We start from the raw sequence: 25,324 nt of genomic DNA on the forward strand, positions 1-25,324 counted from the left end.
TGGTAAAAGTATGCGTGCTAACATCATACATCCCTTTGTAGTTCATCTTGGTGCTGTGGTCTGACAAAGGGACAAAAGAAATAGCCCCCAGGAACTCTCAGCGTGTGTTGGACCCTTTGGAGTTACAACCTACATGGAGTCTGCACAAGGAGACCCCCTTCCCCTCACCCACACCTGAGCTTAAGTTAAAAAATTAAAGTTTCCCGAGCAGTGTCCTGGGTTGGCAAGCAACTTGAGGTCAATGGAAGTCCAGCTACTTTACTCCTGTCTCTCATTTCAAGATTCAGCAGTAAGTCCTGAGAAAATAAGTTACCCATGTAATGCCAGTTCACATGCCAAGAAATGAGACAGGGTATGAAACATTGTATATTCTCCAACTGTGTATGAAGTATATGCTAGTTATGTGTGCGTTTACACTAATAATGACTGTTAAGACTTTGGCATAGTTTCCCCTGGCTTTTTGTCTCGACCTTCTGTATTTTTTATGATGTGCTGGATTTCGTTTCTCTGGCTCAGATGCTTTGTGCACTTTTCAAAGTGCAATTGCTCCCTGTGTATATTGTGGTTACAATTGGTTCTCCTGATTGGTATATTTGATTTACTTGTAGGTCCCTAGTAAAGTGCACTGAAGTGTGCCAGGGCCTGTAAATCAAATGATACTAGTTGTCCTGCGGCACTGATCGTGCCACCCACATGAGTAGCCCTGAAAAGGTGACTCTGACCTACCACTACAGTGTCTTTGCACAGTTGTTAACTGCAATGTCGACTAGGCAAGTGCTCCCACTTCTCGTCAATCAACAACAAGATCCCTATACCTGGGGCGATTATTACATTTCAAAGACATGAGTACACATCACTCAGGTTGTATTCTTTGTTTACATACCGAGGTAGACCCCTGCTATCTATCGCAGTGCGGTATCACTCCTCTAATGTCTGGTTGTCCCCACTCATTCTATTGTTCCAAAAAATTAAATACTGCGGTCTCAATTCAAAAAGTGTCCAGCGTAATGTCCAATAAATGTCTGCCTTCTATACTGACAGTACATCTATCCACACTTCACCACATGTGTACACACCTTAAGAGGGAAAAATGTGTGGTGGAGAGGAAGGCACCTCACAGGCGAACACCCTCGGGGATGTTGGCAGATGTTACCAACTCAATGCCCCTTTCTCATCATCGGTTGCCTTCCAATCCAGAAAGAAAACAGAATAGATACAACCGTATCTCCTGGGATGAGATACGGTCCCGGTTTCCTAACCGTACGATTGCTACTTCAATCGTTTTTAAACGAGTCAAAGCGTGATTCGGTCAGCCGGTATGAGTTGCCCATGCTGGCCAGGGTGTCCAGAAAGGATGTTCAACAAATTGGTGCAGTGACCGAGTGTTCAATACCCTGATGAATCTGCCGAAACTAACGGGGCAGTGAAACATGTCGGTATCAGGTACTGGTAGGCGATATTAAGCTACCAACCTCTGTTTTAATTCTTCAGCTCACACTGAAACGAAGAACAAAGTGATTGAGTGGGTGTGGCTGTTGATTTTATGTCACTCGGTCCGTTATGAGTTAATGTTGTTATACTCTTTATGTTGCACCTTTACACGCATTTCAGTTTATGTGTTGTATCTATTCTGTTTTCTTTCTGGATTGGAAGGCAACTGATGATGAGAAAGGGGCATTGAGTTGGTAACATCTGCCAACATCCCCGAGGGTGTTCGCCCGTGAGGTGCCTTCCTCTCCACCACACATTTTTCCCTCTTAAGGTGTGTACACATGTGGTGAAGTGTGGATAGATGTACTGTCAGTATAGAAGGCAGACATTTATTGGACATTACGCTGGACACTTTTTGAATTGAGACCGCAGTATTTAATTTTTGGGAACAATAGAATGAGTGGGGACAACCAGACATTAGAGGAGTGATACCGCACTGCGATAGATAGCAGGGGTCTACCTCGGTATGTAAACAAAGAATACAACCTGAGTGATGTGTACTCATGTCTTTGAAATGTAATAATCGCCCCAGGTATTGGGATCTTGTTGTTGATTGACTGTCTAGAGTGGAGGGCGATCCCTTATACCTTTCCATATCCCTCTTGGCTTCTTTTTGCTATTGTAAGTGCACCCACTTGCCAGTCCTTTAACGTCCATTTCCTTACATGTAAGGTGCCCTTATGGTAGGCCCAAGGTACCTACCCCCCGGGCAGGGTGCAGTGCATGTGAAAGGTAGGACATGCACTGGTGTGTGTGACTTGTCCCGATATTCAAATACGTTTTTCACTTTTGAAAGGCTATCTTGCCCTAAAGGATAACATGGGGGATTATTTATAATATCTCATAACATCTTATACATTTAACTTCCCATTGGGACAAGATAGGAAAATAAAGTTTAGGCTTGCTGAACTCAGAATGTAATAACACATCTTTTGGTAAAGATGATTTTTAAATTGTGTGTTTGAAAATGCCACTTTTAGAAAGTAGACATTTTCTTGTTTCACCATTCTGTGTGCAACTGCCTGTTTGTGTATTGACTTTCTGATTTTGGAGTGAGACGGGCTAGAGATGTGCATTCAATGTAGACAGCCACTTGGGAGTGGAGGTGCACCTGGCCCTTCCGGGATGACAGGGAGCTGAGTTGAAAGGGTCTTGGCTGCATATAGGGTAGTGGGAAGAGATTTCCTTGCACCTAAATAGGACCTGTCTCCATTTCACAATGCTGTCTCCAACTCGTGTGGGCATACTGTACCAGTGAGGACAGAACTGATTTTGGACGGGCTCGGAGACCCTTGCACAAAGAGAGCAAACACATTTTGAGGCATAAGTATTAGACCTAAACCCCTGAACTTTTCATCATTTCTGGAATCCAAGAGGAATCTTTGCCAAGGAGAAGAGCTGGAGAAACTGAAGGAGAAGTGTTGCCCCTTTGCTGTATGCTGTCTGGGGTTGGCTTGCAGTAGCTGATTCTGCCACGGAAAGGATAAGGACTTTGCTGTGTGCTGTGTCCCCTGCTTGAGGAAGATCTCCAAGGGCCTGTGTGTGTCTTTCTCATGTTCTGAAGTCTCAGGGACACAAAGACTTCACCCCAGCTCCACTGCACTTACTTGCTGGGAGTTCTGGCCTGCCAAGAGGGGCCTGTGACTGTGTTGGGCCTCTGGAGGTTGTTCCTGCTGTTGAGCCCTGGAAAAGCAACGCTACTACAAGAAAAGCGATGCATTGCTCTTCTTGCAGGAGTTTTTCTGACGCAGCACTGCTGTGCAAGCAGAATCTCCAGGCATCGATGTGCAGTGGCTGAACAAACTCTTGCAGCGCCGCTCGATGCCACAGCATCGATCTCTGATGCATCCTGGATTTCCACGCGTCCTACCTATGTGGCAAGTTTTCCCGATGCATCACCCACGGACCAGAACCATCTTGGAATCGATGCATCTCTTCCCCCTACAGACTGTATTTGACACATCACTTCTTCTGCATGCAGCAGAACTGTTGCATGACCTCCCCATGGTCTCAGGAACAGACACATCTCTCTGTTTCTCAATGCTTCCCTTTTGAGCGGCTGTTTGGCCTTGTAAATTTAGACACATCTGCGGGTACATTGTCAGAAATCACGCATCAATAGTTTTCCATGGACCAAGTTGTTTGAAACATTTTTTAAAGGCTTTTTCTTAGTACATGAATGTTGTTTTTTTGTTGTTTTGGTCTTTTTGAGTTTAGATAAAGATCCTTTATTTATTTAAACTGTATTGCTGTGTGTTTTGAGTAAAATACTTTATGCAATGCCTTTGGGATAAGTCTTTCTGCTCATGCCAAGCTTACCAGGGGGTGAGCAGGGGTTATCTAAAGTGTTTTTCCCTTTTACCCTGACTAGAAGCAAGGGTCCCTATCTGAACAAAGGTACCTTCCTCTGCCAACTAGAGACCCCCATTTCTAACAATGATCATTTCTATGGCACACATTTCAAAGGAAAATGTTTTAGCACTGAAGTTTTTGAGTGAATTGCTGCTGAAACAATGGTACCCCTGATATTAGGGTTAGATCAGGTCTCTACGTTGTCAGTATGCCATGTGTCCTATACATTGAGTAGTTGCTCTGTTCAATTGAACTGATTGTATTTACAGATTCGAAAACACTCACTTTATAAAAAGAAATTCTAGGACTGGAAATGTTGTGATCCCTGTAACAAAGTTACCTAATATTTTGTGAGCTTTATAGCAGAGGCACTTAACCTTTTAACCTCTAGGGACCTCTATTGAAACACTAATGGAAGTCAGAGACTTGGCTTAAGAAAATTCTACAATTTGATCTGTAAAACAATACACAGAAATACAGAAACAAGTGTAGATCGAACAAATACACAAAAAACACAGGGCAACAGATATGCTGACCAAGTTACACAATTTTGTACTCGAAATACAATGTCTTTGAACAGAGGGTTGGCAAAAGTAGTTACCAACTGCTAACTGATGTTTTTCTCTGCTTTTGAAACATGAGATGAAGTTAGGCAGATGCAGGATGAGGCAGGTGCAAAGGAAAGGGAACTCTGGATTAAATCAGGTTGCACAAGAAGAGCAGACGATGAAGGATGGGTGTGTCTGGAAGGTAGACCGATAATGCCGGATAGTTTGTTATCACAAATGGCTAGGGTATATCATGGAGCTACATACATTGGGAGAGATGCCATGATTAAACATTTCAGACAGACATGGTACAATCCTAAGTTTAGGGTAATTGTAGAGAGTCTCAGCCAGTGGTGTTTGACCTGCCAACGGCAAAACCCAGGTAGGGAATCAATTGTCAGTTGGGGAAAAATCAGAAAGGGAGAGGGACCATTTACAAGACTGCAGCTTGATTTTATAGAATTGCCACCGTACAATGTTCTGAAGTGCGTCCCTGTCATTGTGTGTCTGTTTTCTTGATGGGTAGAAGTCTATCCCACGAGAAGGAATGACAGTCTCACAATTGCTATGCTACTGTTCAGAGAACTCATTCCTAGATTTGGATTTCCATTCACTGTGGAATCAGATAGAGGACCTCAATTTGACAATTAGATAATTAAATTAATTCGTACAGCTTTCAAAGTTGAGCAGAAACTGCACTCTGCCTATCGACCAGAAGCCTCTGGAGTGGTGGAACAGCTCTGTGGCACAATAAAGTCCAGGTCAGGGAAAGTGTGTGCATCCACTTCACTAAAATGGCCTGATGCTTTTCCCCTTGTCTTAGAAACATTCCTGACCGAAGAAAGGGATTGAGTCCACATGAAATCCTCATGGGAAGAGCAATGAGACAGCATTTGTACCAGGAAAAAAACTGATGAATATAACTGATGATCTAGTGTTGGACTATTGTAAAGGACTAGCTGATCTGGTATGTTCTGTGTCTCACCAGGTTGGAGAAGATGCAACCAAAGCACAGCTGAATCAAGCTCATGATTTCTGTCCAGGAGACCGAGTCTTGGTAAAAAGCACACAAAGAAATCGTGCTTAGAACCCAGGTGGAAATGACCACATCAAGTTATATTGGTCACGACAACAGCAGCGAAGTATGCTGGCTTACCAAACTGCATCGGCGCCAATCATACACAAAAAATCCCAAGACCACCTGAACGACAAGTGCAGCAACTGGCAGAACAACGAGAAGAACCAGAAGCTGAAAGTTGTGAAGTTGAAGAAATCAGAGAGCCATGCTCTGAAGAATGTATCAATGATGAACAACTAAGTACAAGTCAAGTAAGGTGGGCACCAGTTACTGGGTCTCAAGAGACTGCTGTAGCGACCGAGGAAGAGCAAGAACTTGAAAGACCAGAACAAATTGATCAAATTACAGAAAAATCGAGGACTGAAAATCCAGATCAAGCTCAGTCAGAAAAAGAAGAAGAAAGACTGAAAGGTCCAGTACAAATTCAGTCAACAGGAAGGGAAAGATCAAAACGTCCGGAACAAGTTCACTTTAAAGAAAGAGAAAATAAAACGACACTCAAAATAGGTGAAGAAGGTGAAAAAGCAATACAAACTAAGAGGGTCAGAAAAGGTGATCACTGGCTGAGCGGAGTGAAAAGTCTGAGATATTTCCTAAGAAGGAAAACAGGAAAAGAAATAGAACAAGTAAACAAGGTAACAAGTCAAGTTGAACAAGAACAATCAAGAAGAAATCTTTAGGAGGCGCAAAAAGAGTGAAAGTTCCAACTTGTAAGTACAAGGCACTTGAATGGACATACATTATTCTTGAGGACTTTGAAAATCTTGATCTAAATGAAGAACAATAAAATGTCACTTAACCAAGAGCTGATGAAAGCACAGTGAGACCACCTTAAAAGAAAAAAACACAAAGGGTGGAACATTGACAGACATATATAAAGGAGAAGAAAAGAAACCAAAGAAGAAAAGAAAAGAAAGAAAAAAGGGGCAAAGATAAAGACATTTGTAGTGTGGGATCACACAAATATTTTTTTTAGATTCCAATTTTCCTTGTAATTTTCTTTTTGAAGAAACTAATTTTAGATATTCATTAATCTTTCTACTAAAAATGTCAAGAACAGAAGTGACTAAACATCTGAAACCTAGCTTAAAACAATGATGTGGTAAATGTTGTTTGTGTAGTATTACAATACTAATGTTGATATGGTTATTGTTAACTGTTGTGATACCTGTATGGTAAGTAATATTCAAAATAACACAAATACTAGTGAACAAATTAATGCATTTACTGAGAGAACTACTTTTGCAAATTTAGAGCACATAGATGAGAGCATTTATCATCTTGATAAATCAAATAGTGATTTGTCATTAAATATATTTACTAAACTCCTTTATCAATATGTTGATACGATGGATGTGAGTGATTGTTATGTTTGCATGAAATTACCTACGTCTGTCTCAGAGGGGTGACATATCACCATCTTCCATTAACATATAGTGTGTCATGTAGTGTTGTGTCCAGTCTGTTTTATGTAACAGGCAAATTGCAGTATTATTATTCACATATAGATTTAGATTTAGTCTTTTCAGAAATCCCTATTCGAAGAAATATGAACCCAGTGCCTAGTGGTAAAGAGACAGAGTTTATGGGCGAGTTATTTTTAACAACAAACCCAATATATATAACATATGCTCATAAGAATATTCTAACTTGTATTCTTCGCGATGAAGAGAAAGAATTTCTAAATTTAGTAGAAGAGAGAAGGCAGGATTTCCAAAAGAAAGCTATTGAGCAGAAGTCACATGCACCGCCATGGGCTAATCAGGAGGGGGACTATAAGAAAGGCGGGACTCATGCTGCAATGTCCAAATTTAGGGAAATTCTACATAGACTAAAAATAGATTAGAACAATATCTTCATTGGTTCCAGTGAATTTAAACATACCTTCCTAATCATGGGGCTATGGGGACTAAAAGGGGGAACTGATCCTGTTTTTCCAGGGATTTATTACATGTGTGGTAAAAATGCCTATTATCGGTTGCCTGCACAATGGTATGGTAGTTGTTACTTTGGGATAGTATTTCCAAAGGTATATCACATAGATAAGAACAATGGAATCAATGAAGTAAGTCAGGGACTAAAAAGAAGTAAAAGAACATGTTTTTTTGGGAAACAGTAGGTGACATATTTAGTGCACTGATACCGTCAGTTAGAGTCATACTAAATTCACATAAAGTGCGTAAATTGTCAACAGTAGTTGATCGTCTATCAACAGATACTGCTGGAGGATTCCTGATGATTAATACTGAAATGGTTGCAACTATATCTATGGTTTTGCAGAATCGACTTGCCCTTGATATATTATTGGCAAAAGAGGGTGGAGTCTGTGGCATGTTGAAAATTCAACACTGCTGTACATATATCCCATGCAAAAGTAAAGGTATTGAGGGATATATTAAGAATATTACAAAGATTCATGAAGAATTGACTCAACTGGAGGTTGACAGTGTTTGGGGAAGACTACGTAAAAGTATTTCCGCTATAGGAAATTGGTTTTCTACTTTTGGGACTAGTCTATTAGGAAAAATACAAATCCCTATAATCTCAGTAGCGACAGTAACCCTGATGATAGCGATGACATATGAGTATTGCAAGGGTAAAACCAGAAACAGAATGATGGCTGAAATAAAGAATAAAAGAATGGGAAAAAGGAGACAAGGGGAAGAGATTGAGTTAGAAGAAATTAAAGGAAGTCTATATGATAAAATGAAAGAATTGGACATGAAAGGGAAAATTGAAGGACTTGTAGAAAGAGAGAAAGACTCTAAAATTGGATAAATGAAGTTGGCCTTTGGAAATGATGGGTATTCTCTGATGGCTCAAAAATGCCATCAGAGGGGGGATTGATGGAGCACGGATTCAAGAAAACGAAACTTGCTTGGAGCAAAGCTTCATTAACTTCACAAACCATCTAAACTGTAGATAAGATTAGACTAATACGCACCAGATATCGCAACATGGGAGAAAAGCTTTACGCATGCTTAATTAATATGGAATAAAATGCAACGCAACTAAAACCCTGTTTTAAAATGGAAAAACAATTTGCGCATGTGCAAATCAGGATTACGTAGAAAACCATGTGACTAACCCGTTTGAGAGGGAAAACTCTCATGCATGCACAAGAATAGGTAATATGTTATATCGAGGAGCCACATGCCTGGCATATGCTTGTTTGAACTAAAAAGAAAGCTGCTATTATTAATGCTTTTGCTCAAGAGAATAATAATACCATGGAATAGAGTAGAAGTGGGTGGTGAACAGTAAGAACTATGGGCCAGATGTAGGTAATCTCGATTTACCTACTCTTAAATACCGAATCATACCGATTCGGTATTTAAGAGTAGGTAAATGGGATGTAGGTGATTTCACTTTTGAAATTACCGAATCGGAATGATTCGGTAATTACCGAATCGGTATTTACTGATTCGGTAATTGCCATTGATTCCTATGGGCCTTGAGGCCCATAGGAATCAATGGCAATTACCGAATCGGTAAATACCGATTCGGTAATTACCGAATTTGCAAGGGGGACAGGGTGTCACTTTGACACCCTGTTGCACCCCTCAATTGTGCATGGGTGCACATGTTGCTGACATACATGCCCTTAGGGCATGTATGTCTGCAACATGCACATTTTTTAAAGCAAAAAAATGCTTTTCAAGGGTTTTCATTATTTACCACCAACTTCTAGTTGGTGGTAAATAATGAATTCTTAAACCCTTGTAGCACTGATTACAGTGCTACCTACATGTTGAATTACAGAATGGGTAATTTTACCAATTCGGTATTTTACCGAATCGGAAAATTACAAATCCGGTAAAATTACCGATTCTGTAATTTAACATGCCCCTACATCTCAATATCCAAATACCGGTCGGAAACGGCCGAAAATCGGTATTTTCGGCCGTTTCCGACCGGTATTTGGATACCTACATCTGGCCCTAGATGTTTGAGAACCTAACATCTGTTTATGATTCCTTTATTAATAGTGTACATTTGGGCCTAATTTTGCACTTAGTTGAGAGAAGATGGCGGCAAAAGAAAAGCAAGCTATGCATGCTCAGTGAAGTCATACTGTGACCCGATGACCCCAAAGCTGAAAGGATGCCAACATTCAAGGACAAAAGCCATGTGAAAGAAGAAGATGTGTATCCCTTGTCTGTTGCACTGTATTAGAAACATTCAATTAAAAAAATGGCAACAATAGATGTATGGGAAATAAGTGAAATAAAAATTACGAATGACCTAAAGGGGATGGGTTTGCAAGACAAAGTAGGATTAATAAAAATGAATATGTCACCATGGTGTGACAACAACTCCCCTACCTCCGTCCAATCATATTCAGTATTTCATTAATATTTGCAACTTTTGAGGGTAAGACATGTAAAAAAAAAGTCTATACCTAGAGTGACTTAAGTTAACAAGGTGGTGATCGATGCTGAGAGAGAGAGAGAAAGAGAAAGACGAAAGCTGCTAGAAGAAAAGAATAGAGAGCAGACGGGGAAGATTCAGATACAAATGCCGGCCTGATTAGATTTGAAGATTCCGGAAGAACATCGAGGAGGGAGAGAGTGTAAGATAAGGATGTGCCCTGGTGCATCGGGTTTATAGAGAAGTCTCGTAAGTATCTGTCCTGTCTAGATCCTGTACTATAGTCTTTGTCTTCTGATCATAATTCAAGGGACCTCACCAGTCCTTTGGCCAGAGGGGTGGTTTTCAGTATTTCTTTAGGTAAATATCATTTCTCTTTGCAAATGTATTTATCTATATGCCTTTTGTCTCTACATCCATCCACTCTTTTGCATTTTTTTATTTGTTGGATGAATCCTGTGTTAATGAATGTTCTTGCTAAATTAATGTTTCTCTCCCATGATACAAATGATGGTGCTTGCACTGTGAATCTGTATATGAGTGTTCAAATTCATGATTGAAATGGTAGTTAAAGCTTATGAATCTTACCCTAGTCTGTGGTTATTTCACTTAGATCTAAGGGTTAGTTAAATAGTTGGTAATATCACCATCAACTAACTCAACTAATGGTCCATCGACCAGAGGAAAGAGGGTTGATTCGGGAAGATGAGTTAGGTATTGAGTTATATTTTATTTTATTATGTTTCATAGAGAACTAAATAAACAGACCTTATGTGAAATAGGGAGTTTGAATGAAATATTCGGATATATGAATATGGGCCCATTGAAATATTTGGTTTTGTGAATTTTCCAACCTTGACCTCCCGCTGGATTAATGTCATTTCCTTGACTAATTAAAAGACATGTCAAGAAAGTGAAACAGCGATTTTCGAGGCATGCCCAAAGCTGCTGTCTCTTTAGCGCTTGCAGAGGGAAAGGGCCTGGTGCGAGATGAAAACAGGACACACCCAGAAACTAGATTTGTGTGCTGTGAGTGGACCAACATGTCACAGTGAGTAATAATGTCTTTCCCCTGAGCATCGTCCCGCATTATTCACTTATTTTACTGTGCTCTGCCACAGAGTTCATAGAGTTCCTTTTGCCCACTCAGCACTCCAAGTGGAGCACGGAGTGTGACAAAACTCTGTGAACTTCACCAGTGGAACTCTGGGGCATATTATCAAGGGGGTTTATCTCCGCTTTTTTGGCTTTAAAAGCCAAGAAAGCGGAGATGAAATTATCTCCCTATTACCTAGCTGTCGCTAACACCAGTTAGCGACAGCTAGTAGGAGATAGCGACCATCTTGGGCCCTGCTTTGCATGTCAGTGATATTTATCACTAATGACATGCAAAGTGGGCGTGCCAAGATGTTAGCAACTGGAAACAGTCGCTAACATCGCTATCTCCTATTACCAACTTTTGGAGATATTTGCGCTAACCGCGAATATCTCCAAAAGCTAACACCTGCCCTGAGCAGTTCTTATCCATATTATCCAATGGGAGGTGGATAACTTGGCTAAGAGCATTAGCTCGGTAATGCCTGAATATCGCTGATTTTTCAGCGATATTCATGCATTATTGTCGATTTTTATCGCATTTGCGATAAACCTTGGTAATACCAAGGTTTATCTACGATAAAAATCGCCGCAGGTCGGCGATAAATTTTTCTCGCTAACCAAGCAATAGCGATAATTATCGCTTTTGCTTGGTAATATGCCCCAGAGTTCCCTGCCAACCCTTAATTGAAACCCAAATTTATCTTAAAAGTAGTTTACTCATGGAATGGCCGGGTATGAGCGCACTGAGATGGCTGCTACCCCGTGAGCTCCGTCTCACCTGTTTTTTTGACCGACTCTCTGGCAACTATAAAGAGATTGCTAGATCCTCTTTTCTTGCTTCACTGGACGATTTTGGTCACCTGGACCTGCCACTCTCCTTGGGGTTTTCTAGCTGAACTCACTCTGGCAGCGACCGTTTCCATGAGGCAACATGACATGAAATCTTATGGGAAAGATGGAAGTTTTCCTTTTCCGTCACTTGTCATGTGGCAGGGCTGAACTTTGGTTGAGCACAACGCTAGTGTTCGTTTTAGCTACAGCACCATAGGATTCCTAAACTTTTAAGGCTACTGGTTTGTTCAATTAAATTTAAAGTATTTCCCTTCATCTTTTTCTCGGGCCAGCTATCTCACCACACCATACATACAGTATGCATGCTTGAAACCTTTAATATATCATGTTTCTGACATATTAGATTCCCCTCAGTGGTCTTTACTGATTGATTACATTTTTTCAGTTTTTTTTACGTCCAAAAAATATTACTGCTGGCGCTGATTCAAAACTTGCAAAAACAAATGCAAACAGGCTCTTTCACCGTTATTGGCAAGTCAAAAGAAATTGATCTACTAGATACCTCGATAACAAAAATTCGAAAACTGCAGGCATTAGCATTCACATTAAAAATAGTCATAAAGCATTGACCGGACTATCCATGATGTTTTCAGGTAATGATATTAAAATTGCAGAGCATAAAAACAGTCTAGACCAATTTGCACCTTTTATCAATGTAGCTATTTCTGTGAAGAAAATGCTCGTGGATTTGGAAAATACAAACAGACAACACCATCGTAGTATTTTTATAATCTGACAGAAAATATAGAATGGCAAAGTTTTAAATTAGAGTTAGAATCCCTCCTCCCTAAATTAATGACTATATTGTGTACAGAAAAATTCAAAAGTTTATAAAGTTCATCGAATGCTATTTTAGCATAAACCAAATGTCACAAAACCCAGACATATTATCTTCAAGGTTTTAGCTACCATTATCTGGTTTTAATATGCAAGGCAGCAAGCCAAATTTCATCACCTGATGCAGAAGGAAACATATTTTTCATACATCAAGATTTCACTAAGGAGACGGTAAATACCTGAAAAGAATGTTCCTTATAATGATACCTTATAGAAGCTTTAGTTTAGTGATAATAACTCTTCAGATACATCTAAAGTAACCCACTGAGATACATCTTAAAGAATTGGAATGCATTTGAAAGATTTTTTAGATGTATCTCAATTTCTCAAATGTCACATGAAAACAGCCAGTTCAGAATATATATGTCTGATATTACTAAACAAATAACCAAATTTGAGAGATTTTTAATCCCTTCAAATTATAATAAATAAAAACAACTTCAAGGTCTACGCTATGTATTTAACACTTTGGGACTCATATATGAGATTTTACCCTCGGGCAGCGTGGCAGGCTTTCCTGCTGCGCTGCTCTACGGTAAAAGAAATTAGCAGCAGTGCACAGTGTCTATCAGATACGGTGCCGACACCTGTTGCACCGTAGTGCAAGAGTGCCTACTTTACAGGGCTGAATATCTCTGTGAAAGAAGAGCAACCTTCCTGCACAGAAACAATCAGAAGAGGCTTTTTCTCCTCATTGTGCCTCCCTCCATAAGTTTTTGGTGCTGCCTCAGATTTATGATTTCTCATGAATCTGGGACAGTGTCAAAAAGCCATGGATTTTGCTGGGAACACCACCAGCAAAACACCCATTGTACGCCCCTTTAATGCAGAAAACTGCGTTAAAGGGAGGCATATTTACGAGGCAGCAGTATGCCCAAAAAAGTGGCTAGTGCAGCAGGCTCCTGTGCAACGGAACGTCACAAAAAGTGATGTTCCGGCGGTGCAAGGGACCTCATAATCTGGAAAACTCTTAGCCAAGTAACTGCTATAAATGAAAATTATATTACTGACAAATATTTATCTTTCTACAGCAATTTATATTTAAAAAAACTATGTTATCTCCACATGAATGTTAAGAAGAATGTCATTTAACTTACCCGAGATTTCACCACAATATAGAAGATTTTTAGATGAAGAAGGAAATAAAGTCTTTCACTTCTGGAAAATATTCTGGTACTGATACCATTCTTGCTGAATATTATAAAGAATTTTCTCCTCACCAAGCACCACATTTAATAGCACCGTTGGACACTTTCAACAAAATGTTTCAATTGAAGCGTCCCTTATAGATGCCTTTTTTTGTTGTTATTCCTAAATCACAAAAAGATCCAGTACTTATTTCGAATTACGGAGCGATATTTTTTTTTTCTCAGTGATCCAGCATAAAGCAAGTTTACAATACACCAAAAGAGCATTCAACTTTATACAATTCTATATAATTCCATACAGTCTATCCTTGAATGGCCTATCTAAACTACTAATCAAAAACACATACCTCCTTTCGCCTAAACAAGATAACTTTGAATCATGACTCTCCCCAGAACCATAAACAACAAAATAATCTTCCCTTTTTACACACTCTCCCTACCAAAACCTTCAACTAACCAAAAAGTGGGACCACATTATATTAAACTTTACAATATCTCCAGTATTTAATAGAATATAGTAGCTCTTTCGCTCTTACTTGCTTCATTTTCCCCTATTCGCACTCCAAAGTAAGTGATTAATTTCGATTTCCTCCTTTGCAACAATAGTAATCTGTCCACCAGCATTGAAACATACAACAGCTTTTGGTATCTGGAGGTGAGTTTTAGAGTTGTGTTATGTCCCAATAATGCCAACGAAGCTGTATTTGTCAGACCCACTCAAAATATTTAAAAGTTGCATTCTCAAAATCGCAAATAGCTACACAGTGCCAGAATACATGAGACCAATTTGCTTCTTCATTCAATTTGCATCTAAAACATTATACCAGCCATACTTGGTTAATCTAATGAAGAAATTGTGCAGCTCAATAAATCAACCACTTCACGCAGAACTACATTCTGTGCCAATTGGCTCCTCCAAGCCCCGTGAAATTCAATGTATTAACTGTACTCCGAAATTCCCTTGTCAATACAAATTCTTCGAAAAAAAAAAACTTCTTTAAAGCTTTTTGATAAGTATCAGTACCTCAACTTAATACAAGAAGGTCTTTCCAGCGACCCAGTTGCTTCTGTGCTATGGCATCAAATAAATTAAGAACTAAATTTTTGCTACTCAGTAGTGGACTTATATCAGTTGTCTTTAAACTTGAGATTAAAATATTATAAGAACACTGCAACAATGTTCCCCTACCTGTGCTTTTATTTAAGGGCAACCTTTCCTCCTATCCCCTATAATGAAATCTATCACCCTGGAGAAACCTGTTCACCCCATATTGAGATACAGTGCTTGGACCAATCTTCTCCCTCAAAATCCCATACCACATCTAACAAACGTGCAGCAGCATTAATCTATGGAATTAAATAATACCTATAAAGGTCCTTCTGGTTTAAAAAAAACTATGTTGGGTCCTAAAACAAACTATCTTGGGGGATTTAGTCCATCTTAAAATATCAATTATATTATAGTCTTGTAAAATCAAATGTATCAGGTCTTTCTTAAAAATTACATATTGTTCAGGTTTTGTACAAAATCTAGAAATATATTGTACAAAAGTGCCATTGTAATATTCTAGTCTAGCGTTTTTGTCTTGCCAAATGAAAGATGTGAACATATATACTATATCCTTTCAAAATATAAATTGCATAACGGGATCCCATTTGGCCATAGATTAATGCTTATTTCAAAACAACACAACATGCACATTAATCCAGTGTGTTTCGTGACTGTATTTAGTTATTGTTTTTGTAATTCATTACAAACATTTTACCTGAAGTTTGAAAAAACCTCATCTTTCCAGAAAACAGTTAGACACCCTAATGTACAAATATTAATTCAACATAAATATAAAAAAGGCATTAAAAAAGACACCAATGGTCCAGAAATCTCTTGAAATATATGACCTAGATGTAATAAATTCAGATTAATACTGTATATTATAACAACATGAGGATGGGTAATTAGTTTTACATAGTGTCATTTTCACTTGTCCTATTAAAAAAAAAGCATTATACAATTTGTTTATGGTTTTGAAATTAAATTGTGTAATATCAACAAGAGAGGGAGGGGTAGTCACTCTTATTCCCCCTATTTTATAGCACCAAAAACGAAGGAGTGAGAAAACAGAGAGGTATCAGCATGAGGAACCACTCTTATTTAAAAGAACCCTCACTCACCAACCTAACTGGCGACATGCTTCATCATTGGGTTCCTACCATAGAGTTTAACTTCCTCTCTTGTTTGCTACGACGTCTGAATTACAGCAGAACAGGTATTCCTGGTGTGGTGTAAGTGCAACAGTGAAGTACTGCAAGTTAAAAGATACCTTGGTTTATTCCCAGAAGAATTTTAATGGTGGAAAACCAGGTATCATTAGAAACAAGTGATGCAGATGTTTGTTAACTGGCTAGATTGACCAGGCACATCCAAGTTAGACTGAGTGAAAATAGAGGTTTCAAATTAAACTGCCATCTTTTAAGTCAATATGTGCCAAATGCTCCCCATCTTTCCTGAAGCTCCTCTCAATGCGTTTTGACACTAGGTATTTATTGGGGGTTTAGTGTTTTTTAGGAGGTCACCATCAGAGCGTAGTACCTATCAATACATTTGGAAACACAGTATTATTGGCCAGAATTGTAAAAGTATTAAATGAATCAATTGAATGCAAGCTCATCCCATGAGTCCATCAAAAGGAGTTATGATAGCAAGCACTGGATGGCACATGTCCACGCAAAAAGGTTTCTGCGAGAGATTTAGCTAGTTTTCTGTACACCTGGGTTATAGCCCCACTTCAAAGTCCCACCCCGCGATCTATTTAAAGAGCATCCTGCTCAGGTAACTTCCAAAATTCAGAGTGCCATTCCGCGTGCATCTGTGTCAATTAGGATTAAAAGCAAAAAGTGCCTATGGGTTTATCAGGTCACGCTGAAAAGAGGTAAAGTCAAGAGTTCAACTTGACCATGATAGAGCCTAAGACGGGTGTAGAGGCCATGTATGCCTGCCTAACAAAGCACCTTAATCCTGTTCACAACAGCAAGATCCACAGTGCACCCGAGCCATGCGTTGGTGGTCATGGTGAACCCCCTAATGATGTATTTGTATTATTATTATAGAATGTCACCAGTTGATGACAGTGCAGCATGGCTCGATGTATGTGGATGGTTACATTGCATTTGCAAAAAAAGACCACATGTCCTTTGTTGATCAATTACTTCACCCTTTCATTGACTAGGATTCATCATAGTAACTTCTGCTCCTCCTCTATTATTACAAAATCTTTTGGTTGGTTTAACGACCTGGCTTTTTAAACATTGCCAACTACCAAAATGTCCAACGTGATATTTTGATAGAAGATACTATAACCGAACTGTAGGGATGTATTGTGGTTGTTTTCAGCTAAAAAAAGAAAAAAAATGGGGGAGGCCGGTCTGGCATCTACAATCAAATGCGTAATGGTTTTTGTAGTTGCTCAGAACACCAGTGCCAGAGACTACAGTGAGGGCACCTTCCAGTGGAGTGAATGCAGCAGCAGCAGATGAAGGGGGAGTGCCAGCAGCAGCAGGGATGGGCGCTAGTAATTCTCATTGCTTGCTGAATAACAAATAGTAATATAGACTTACTGCAAGGGTGTTGACTCATGGACACCCCGCTTTAGCAGATACCGCTAGAATTGAGTAGTCAATGGCCTCTTCTATTTGGAACTCAGCAGACAAAGGTTGATGATAAATGAAGTTTGTCATCAATGGGTTGATAAAAAAGGGAAAAAAGGATGGAAGGAGAAAGGATGGGTGGAATGTAATATGAGTGAAAGGATGCATGGGTGAATAGTTAGGTGGTGAAAGGATGCATAAAGGTGGGTGATTGGATGCATAGGTGGTTGAAGGATGAATCAAAGGATATATGCCATGAAAGGATGCCTGCCTTGGTGGGTAAAAGGGTACAGGTGAAAAGATGCCTGCCTTAGTGGGAAAAGGGAATGCTCGGGTGGGTTAAAGCAGGATGGTGTGTATAGGTGAAAGGATGCATGTGTGTGTTAATGAATGTTGGTGGAAGGTGCAATGAGAGCAATGTTTGGATAGGTAGATATATGTGGGTGGGTGGTTTTCATTGGTTAAAGACTGGATGAGAGAATGCATGCAAAGCTTAAATGGTGGGTATTGAAGCCACGAATGGGCAATACTAGAACAATGAAATGATAATGGATAATTGCTTGGATAAAGAAATAAGGGAGCTCTTCAATCTGTTTAGGGGCGTGCTCACCTACTTCACTTGCTTATAATAATTTTTATCAAAGCTTTAATTCAAACAATTAGGGTGGTATTTCTGTCTACTCCTTTGAATTTGTTGTATCCCACCCATCATCAATCATCACCTCCCTCCCTACCCATGAACTTTTGCCAATGCCACCCAAAATGACCTAACCGCTGTAAGCTTCAATTTGTCACAGCAGTGTTGACTGTGCACTGTGCGTCTGCTTGATTTAATGTGGCAATTACAAAGTTTTCAATGCATGGCAATGTGAGAAGAACTAAATGTGTTTTGCTTCCCTCCTAGTACTTCACTCCTTTATCCTTTCTCAAGTTCTGTCCGCCCAGCCTACAAATAATTTGAAAACTCTATTCTTTGCATGCACCACATTTTTCTAGCCAAGTGATATATTTATTCCTGGCTTCCATAACGGATTTACGCCTGTTCAAATTTTCCCTTTCAACATTGGCAACCACAGAGAGTCAGAAGCCAAAGTTTAGATACATGATGAAGATCAGTAAACGTCCACTTACTGGCCTACAGTGGCAGATGCTGACATTTGAAAGTGGCAAGGTGTAAAATTATTGTTGTACTGCACTGAGGCCAAACTACCTACAGGGAGTTCTCCCTCCGAGAAAATTGTGGATAAATGCTGCACTTTTAAGCAAATTTGAGGAAGCAGGAAGGTTAATAAAGCAATACGATGGAATTACTTATCATTTAAGAAAGTGCCAATTTTTATGAGCTATAGAGGACAATCTTTGCGTATGCTGAAGTAAATGTGTGCAGTTGTTTATAAAGGTGTGTCTGGAATTCCAAACACAGGCGACCAGCAGAAGAAAAGGTGGGAAGATTGAATGAACTACGGGCACCCCTGGAACAAAGGGGATGCGTTTCGCTTGTGAAAAGGAGGGGTGGGAAAGATTAGGTGAGGGGCGACGAACATGATGTACCAATATATGTGTGAATTGAGCTACCTGCGTGGCGTGGCATTTGGGCATGTATGGCCCAAGTCTTTTCTATGTCCATGAGGTGGTCAAAGATTTCACTGATGGGTGATTAGTACTTGCACCGTGAGTAACAGGAGCGCACCGGTCGCCTCCAACACCTGAAAGGAACGTCCAACCGAGCTTTGCCGCTGCCTCAGCAGTGACAGCCACAGGGGGGCAGTGCCCACTGCGCACTTGAGGCAGAGGTGAGATGTTTGATTCACAGAAAGGTGCCTGGACTGTCGGTGTTCACCTATATCCAATCAGAGTTATGATTAGTTGACAATTAGCCATGGGCACGACCTAATGAATGAGTAATGTCAATGTTTAATTTTTGAGGAGCTTTCTACGGAGGGCCTGATTCACAGATCTAACTTAAGACAAAATCCTAAACTTACTACCATTTTGGTATTCACAGAAGGCACTTACTCCTTTTGGTATTGACAGAAGGAACTTACCCACTTTGGTATTCACAGAAGTTAGGAGTCCTAACTTTAGGACTCCTAAGTGCCTTTTGTGAATACGGAAAGTCTTAGAGTTAGGATTTCTCCCAATTTAGGAGTAGGACTCCTAACTTTACTACCCCTAAACTGAGAAAAATCCTAACTGTATATCTTTTGTTATTCACAGAAGGCATTTAGGAGTCCTAAAGTTAGGAGTCCTAACAGTTGTTTATAAAGGTGTGTCTGGAATTCCAAACACAGGCGACCAGCAGAAGAAAAGGTGGGAAGATTGAATGAACTACGGGCACCCCTGGAACAAAGGGGATGGGTTTTGCTTGTGAAAAGGAGGGGTGGGAAAGATTAGGTGAGGGGCGACGAACATGATGTACCAATATATGTGTGAATTGAGCTACCTGCGTGGCGTGGCATTTGGGCATGTATGGCCCAAGTCTTTTCTATGTCCATGAGGTGGTCAAAGATTTCACTGATGGGTGATTAGTACTTGCACCGTGAGTAACAGGAGCGCACCGGTCGCCTCCAACACCTGAAAGGAACGTCCAACCGAGCTTTGCCGTTGCCTCAGCAGTGACAGCCACAGGGGGGCAGTGCCCACTGCGCACTTGAGGCAGAGGTGAGATGTTTGATTCACAGAAAGGTGCCTGGACTGTCGGTGTTCACCTATATCCAATCAGAGTTATGATTAGTTGACAATTAGCCATGGGCACGACCTAATGAATGAGTAATGTCAATGTTTAATTTTTGAGGAGCTTTCTACGGAGGGCCTGATTCACAGATCTAACTTAAGACAAAATCCTAAACTTACTACCATTTTGGTATTCACAGAAGGCACTTACTCCTTTTGGTATTCACAGAAGGAACTTACCCACTTTGGTATTCACAGAAGTTAGGAGTCCTAACTTTAGGACTCCTAAGTGCCTTTTGTGAATACGGAAAGTCTTAAAGTTAGGATTTCTCCCAATTTAGGAGTAGGACTCCTCACTGTACTACCCCTAAACTGAGAAAAATCCTAACTGTATATCTTTTGTTATTCACAGAAGGCATTTAGGAGTCCTAAAGTTAGGAGTCCTAACTTTATTACTCCTAAACTGAGAAAATTCCTAACTTTAAGACATTCGGTATTCACAGAAGGCATTTAGGAGTCGTAAAGTTAGGAGTCCTAACTTTACTACTCATAAACTGAGAAGAATCCTAACTTTAAGACTTTCGGTATTCACAGAAGGCATTTAGGAGTCCTAAAGTTAGGAGTCCTAACTTTACTACTCCTAAATTGAGAAAAATCCTAACTTTAAGACTCTCGATATTCACAGAAGGCATTTAGGAGTCCTAAAGTTAGGAGTCCTAACTTTACTACTCCTAAATTGAGAAAAATCCTAACTTTAAGTCTTTCGGTATTCACATAAGGTATATAGGAGTCCTAAAGTAAGGAATCTTTACTTCTGTGAATACCAAAATGAGTAAGTCCTTTCTGTGAATACTGAAATGGTAGTAAGTTTAGGAATTTGTCTTAAGTTAGTTCTGTGAATCGAGCCCGGTATATTCACGAGAGCATGTGGGTATCAATGAGATAATATGTCAACATTTGAGCAACATACCCTTGACTTCTCTCCCTGACAGCCTTCATTCCTGTTTTTACAACATTTTGGCCTGCTCAAAGTGCAGTAAACCTTTGACCCTGGACCAACAAACCTATGTCTTAGCACTTTAACCACATGACATTTTTTGTGCGCTTTCTGCTTGAGTCTGAACGCACCCCCTTTGCCCCCTTTGACAGACACTGCTCTGAGACGCAGTATTAGACGTGTTCCCACCACATCTCTTCGCCTGGCATTCCATGGCACCTCTCCCCAAAATACACCCAAGGCATTATATAACAAGCCCGTTGCTGACAGCCTCCCCACCCTTCATCGCCAGCCTTCTGGTTAAAAGCTGTAAAGGGAAACAAGTGCTCGGCTTCTGTGTTTTGTGCACTATTATCGACGCGCTGTATTCCACGGTGCACGTGCCACACCCACAGTAACACAGCTTTTCACAAGCATGTTGCAAAGAACGGGGCTGTTGCATTTTGTAAGGGGGTGCATGTGAACAAGTGCAAGAGACCTTGTCAACCACCCCACCACAAGACCTACTGCTCGGCTATACCCCCAAGTATGAATTTAGGTTACCCCCAAGACACGACCCCCACCACATACTGCCCATCCAAAAGTAGAATGCTTCAGTGTCCGGACATCACTACACGTAGCTCACCTCATGTATCTATCTGCAGGCCCTGCTACAGGAGGGCCTGTGTTACAGGCAGCATGGGAGCTACCCTCAGAGACAAGCAGCATCTGTCCCTTCAACGGTCACCTGCTTCTGGAGGAATGGGAGCCCCCTCGGTGCTCCGTCCTCCAGCACACAGCGCATTGTGCTCTGGTGGAATATGTACCCTCCAGGCAGAACGAGATTCCCGGAGTCCACACACGCTTCCTGACTCTGCTAATCTTTAAACAGACAGGGTGTCAAACAATCTGGGCCTCTGGCAAGCTTTCTTGTTGTGATTCCCAGAAGGCATTGTGCCTGCCCGTCCAGGCAGTGCAAAAGGCTCAGATCAGACCCACGTTTGCCGCTGATCACGCACCGTGCTCAGCTTTTTGTTTGCATCCGTAAACACCACCCTTTCAGAATTCGTCACAGGGTGTGGTCAGCTAGCCTCACTGCATTAACCCCAACCTGTTACAAACTGTGACAGGATGGTCTGAGACTGGCTGAGACTCCACTCCCTGATTAATGTGAAGCACCTGGAGATGCAGGGCTTCACGCTTAAGCGCCCAGGGCTAACTGTATTACATCGCCTTCAGGGGGTGGAGTTCAGCCCATGAGGCAATGGGTTTGCCCTGCTGATGACATCACAAGCCTTAGGGCTGTGTGAAGCATCCGTCCAGCAATTATATGCAATGAATACTAGAGATTACTACACATATGCTTCCGTGCTTAACAAAGCACAGTGTGCACACAGAAGAAAGTTCACTTAGGTGAGTGAGTGTGACGACAGCTTGTATGTCTATTTTTTATTCACATAAAAAATAATTTTGTAAATTGATTTTTGGGGGAGAAAAATGCAGAGATGGCGGAGCCCCGGCACCCAGGAAAGGGAATCGTCACTGCCGGCCTAATTCCTCCAAATTACCCTGCAGTGGTGTGATTTACGTTTCCTTTCCTTGTCCTTACTGCCAAGCAAATGCTTTTGTTGGAAAATTAAATTATCAAGTGTGGTGGATGTTGAGACCAGAGAGAAAAGTTTGACTAAGTAACTGCCTTGGCTTTTGCAAGGTGGTATAGTCTGTGATGAACTTGTCAAATACAATCTATATCCTGTTTGTTAATCCTTTCCCGGTACTACAGTGCTTCACTTTTCCCACTGTCTACTCATGGCAGACAGGATGTCCGCATGATTGATACGTGGTGTGTATAGCAGGAGTAGAGCAGGGCCAGTGGAATAAGATAATTGTCTAATACAGCAGCCCCAGACGCAGACTGCAAAGAGCAGCAAAGTACGACTAGGGCGCCAGCTGAGCTAGAATGTCGCCATTAGTTTAGCACAACAAGAGAAAGAATACTCATACTCCATAGTGCATAATGCCTTACTCATTAATGAGAGATAATTGATTTTTATTTTTCCACACAAAGGGGTTGATTCCAATGCCGTTCGGAAGTGTTCCGAATCGGATTTGGGTTTGCCGAATCCGATCCGAAACCCTTGTTGGCCACTGAATCCTACACACTTCCTAACTACAGAGTACAATGCCTAGAAACTGGTAGGCCTGTCCTAATCCGTCCTGAAAGGCATTTGGACAGGTTGCGTCTTTTGGAGCCGAACCGTACTGCTTTATGGACTCGGTTTTGAGAGAGCGAGTTCGATGACCGATCTGGACAGCCATTTTGATTTGCTTTCTCTGAAACAAATCAGTTGCTGGAATCTGTCTTTGGGGGCCCATAGCAGACCCCCTTCACCCAGGGCCTTATGAATCAGGCCCGTGGGGGTACCCAAGGGACCTCCCTTTCCAACCATGCACATTATGGCACGCACCATGGGCCTGCCTTGGGGTGCAAGGTTTTCCCCTATCACCCCTTTCTTAAATGGGAGCCTGTGTTCTTGTTTGGAACACAGGCTTCCATTGAAAGCAATGGGAGTCTGACCGAATTGTATCCGGAAGCATTGGGATACATCCAAATTGCTCAGTCGGACTCTCCCAATCCAAGTCATCTGGAAAATATTCCAGAACCGATTCAGTAGGAATGCTTTGCAAACAAGGTGGGAATCAGGCCCAAAATGTCTGTCTGTTTAGTATTTTTTACTAGAAAATCCTTGAGAGAAAAAATTAAAAAAAAAAATTAAAACTGGTGTGCTTTTGTTTATATTCTGCCTTAATTCCTTTCAGACAATTTGTGCATTTGCCATTTGCCTTTAGTTTTATGTCAGGCATGTGTGGGTAATGGCTGTGACTCTAATCACATTAAATCAAATGACCCCAGGGAACCAGCAATGTAATGCTTCTATTCCACCAGCTAAATAATTTTAAACAAGTGTTTTTACTGTCTTGCCCAGAGCATTGTTTACAATTTCTCATTTTTGTTTCTAGCTACTGCTGCTTGTCATCCAGATTGCTGGGATGTAGCAACCCAGCTCTGGCAGCAGAAGCTGGATGTGATATGGGATGAGTACAGATGGCTGATGGCCCAGGTGGAGGAGAAGGCCCCTGCACAGGGCCCCAGTCAGCCTGCACTGGAGTCCACTGTAAGGTAAGCGTGGGTGCTATGGTGTTTTAGCCTTTTTTGTGCAGAAGAAGATAAGGCCTGTGGATTGTAAAACAAAATTGATATTTCAGAATCAAGGAGAAGGACATAAGTTAAACTTCATAGGGAGTGCACTATGAAGACTCGGAGGCAGTGCAAGAGAGAAAAATAGTCCTTTTTGCAATCATTCATTTTATTATTGATGTATAATCAATTAATAAGATGAGGGCACTACAACAACCAACAATCACAGACAAGTGGGCGCATGAGATATCAGGCTGATGAAACTTGGAACTGTCATGATCATCAGCATATTAATAATAATATGTAGCCTAGAATGTGCATATTGTGATGCTCACCACTATCTCCAGTTACCTACAACAGGCCTCCACCCAACCACCACATAGTTTCAAATTTGAGCTAGCCACCAGCACACACACTCAACAACATTGCATTTCCCAAATCAAGTAAAATAAACGCACATCTCTGATCAATACTCCACAAAGTTGAGAAGGCCTTTAAGAGCCAACACCAAATGTTAGTTTTGGTGACGTTGATAACTTCCTTCTTCTGGTGGCAGTTGTTGATGTAATCACACCCTGCATCCTTCCATCATCCTCCTGAATCTGAGTAACTAACGTGCCCAACTCCATAGGGACTGAGTACCGACTCAAACACAATAGATGAACCCATAGTCTAATACTGTTGATGGACAACAAGAGAAACATTGAGACATTTTTTGTGTAGACTAGATTTGTGTTTGTTAGCTAAAGGGACTGGTTTTGTTCAGTTCTTGAGGAACGTAAAGCAGAAAACAAAGCAGTGCGGTGGATCCAACAAAAAAATCTCGCTAAGTGTCAAAGGGGAAGAAAAAAAATCACCTTAGGAAATAAATGATCACACGTTGTTGGGCCACCAACAGTGTAAATTAATCATCAAGCTTAATAGTTACACTTAAAAAATAAACCCCCAGTCTCACTGCCTGCCACCACATGAATCCTCTAAACACACTCACAATCACTCTTAATATATATCAACCTTTGTTGCGTGCATGCCGTTTACCTGTTCTAATTCAGGCAC

This window comes from Lissotriton vulgaris, chromosome 9 (assembly GCF_964263255.1).
Source record: "Lissotriton vulgaris chromosome 9, aLisVul1.2, whole genome shotgun sequence".
Taxonomy (NCBI): Eukaryota; Metazoa; Chordata; class Amphibia; order Caudata; family Salamandridae; genus Lissotriton; species Lissotriton vulgaris.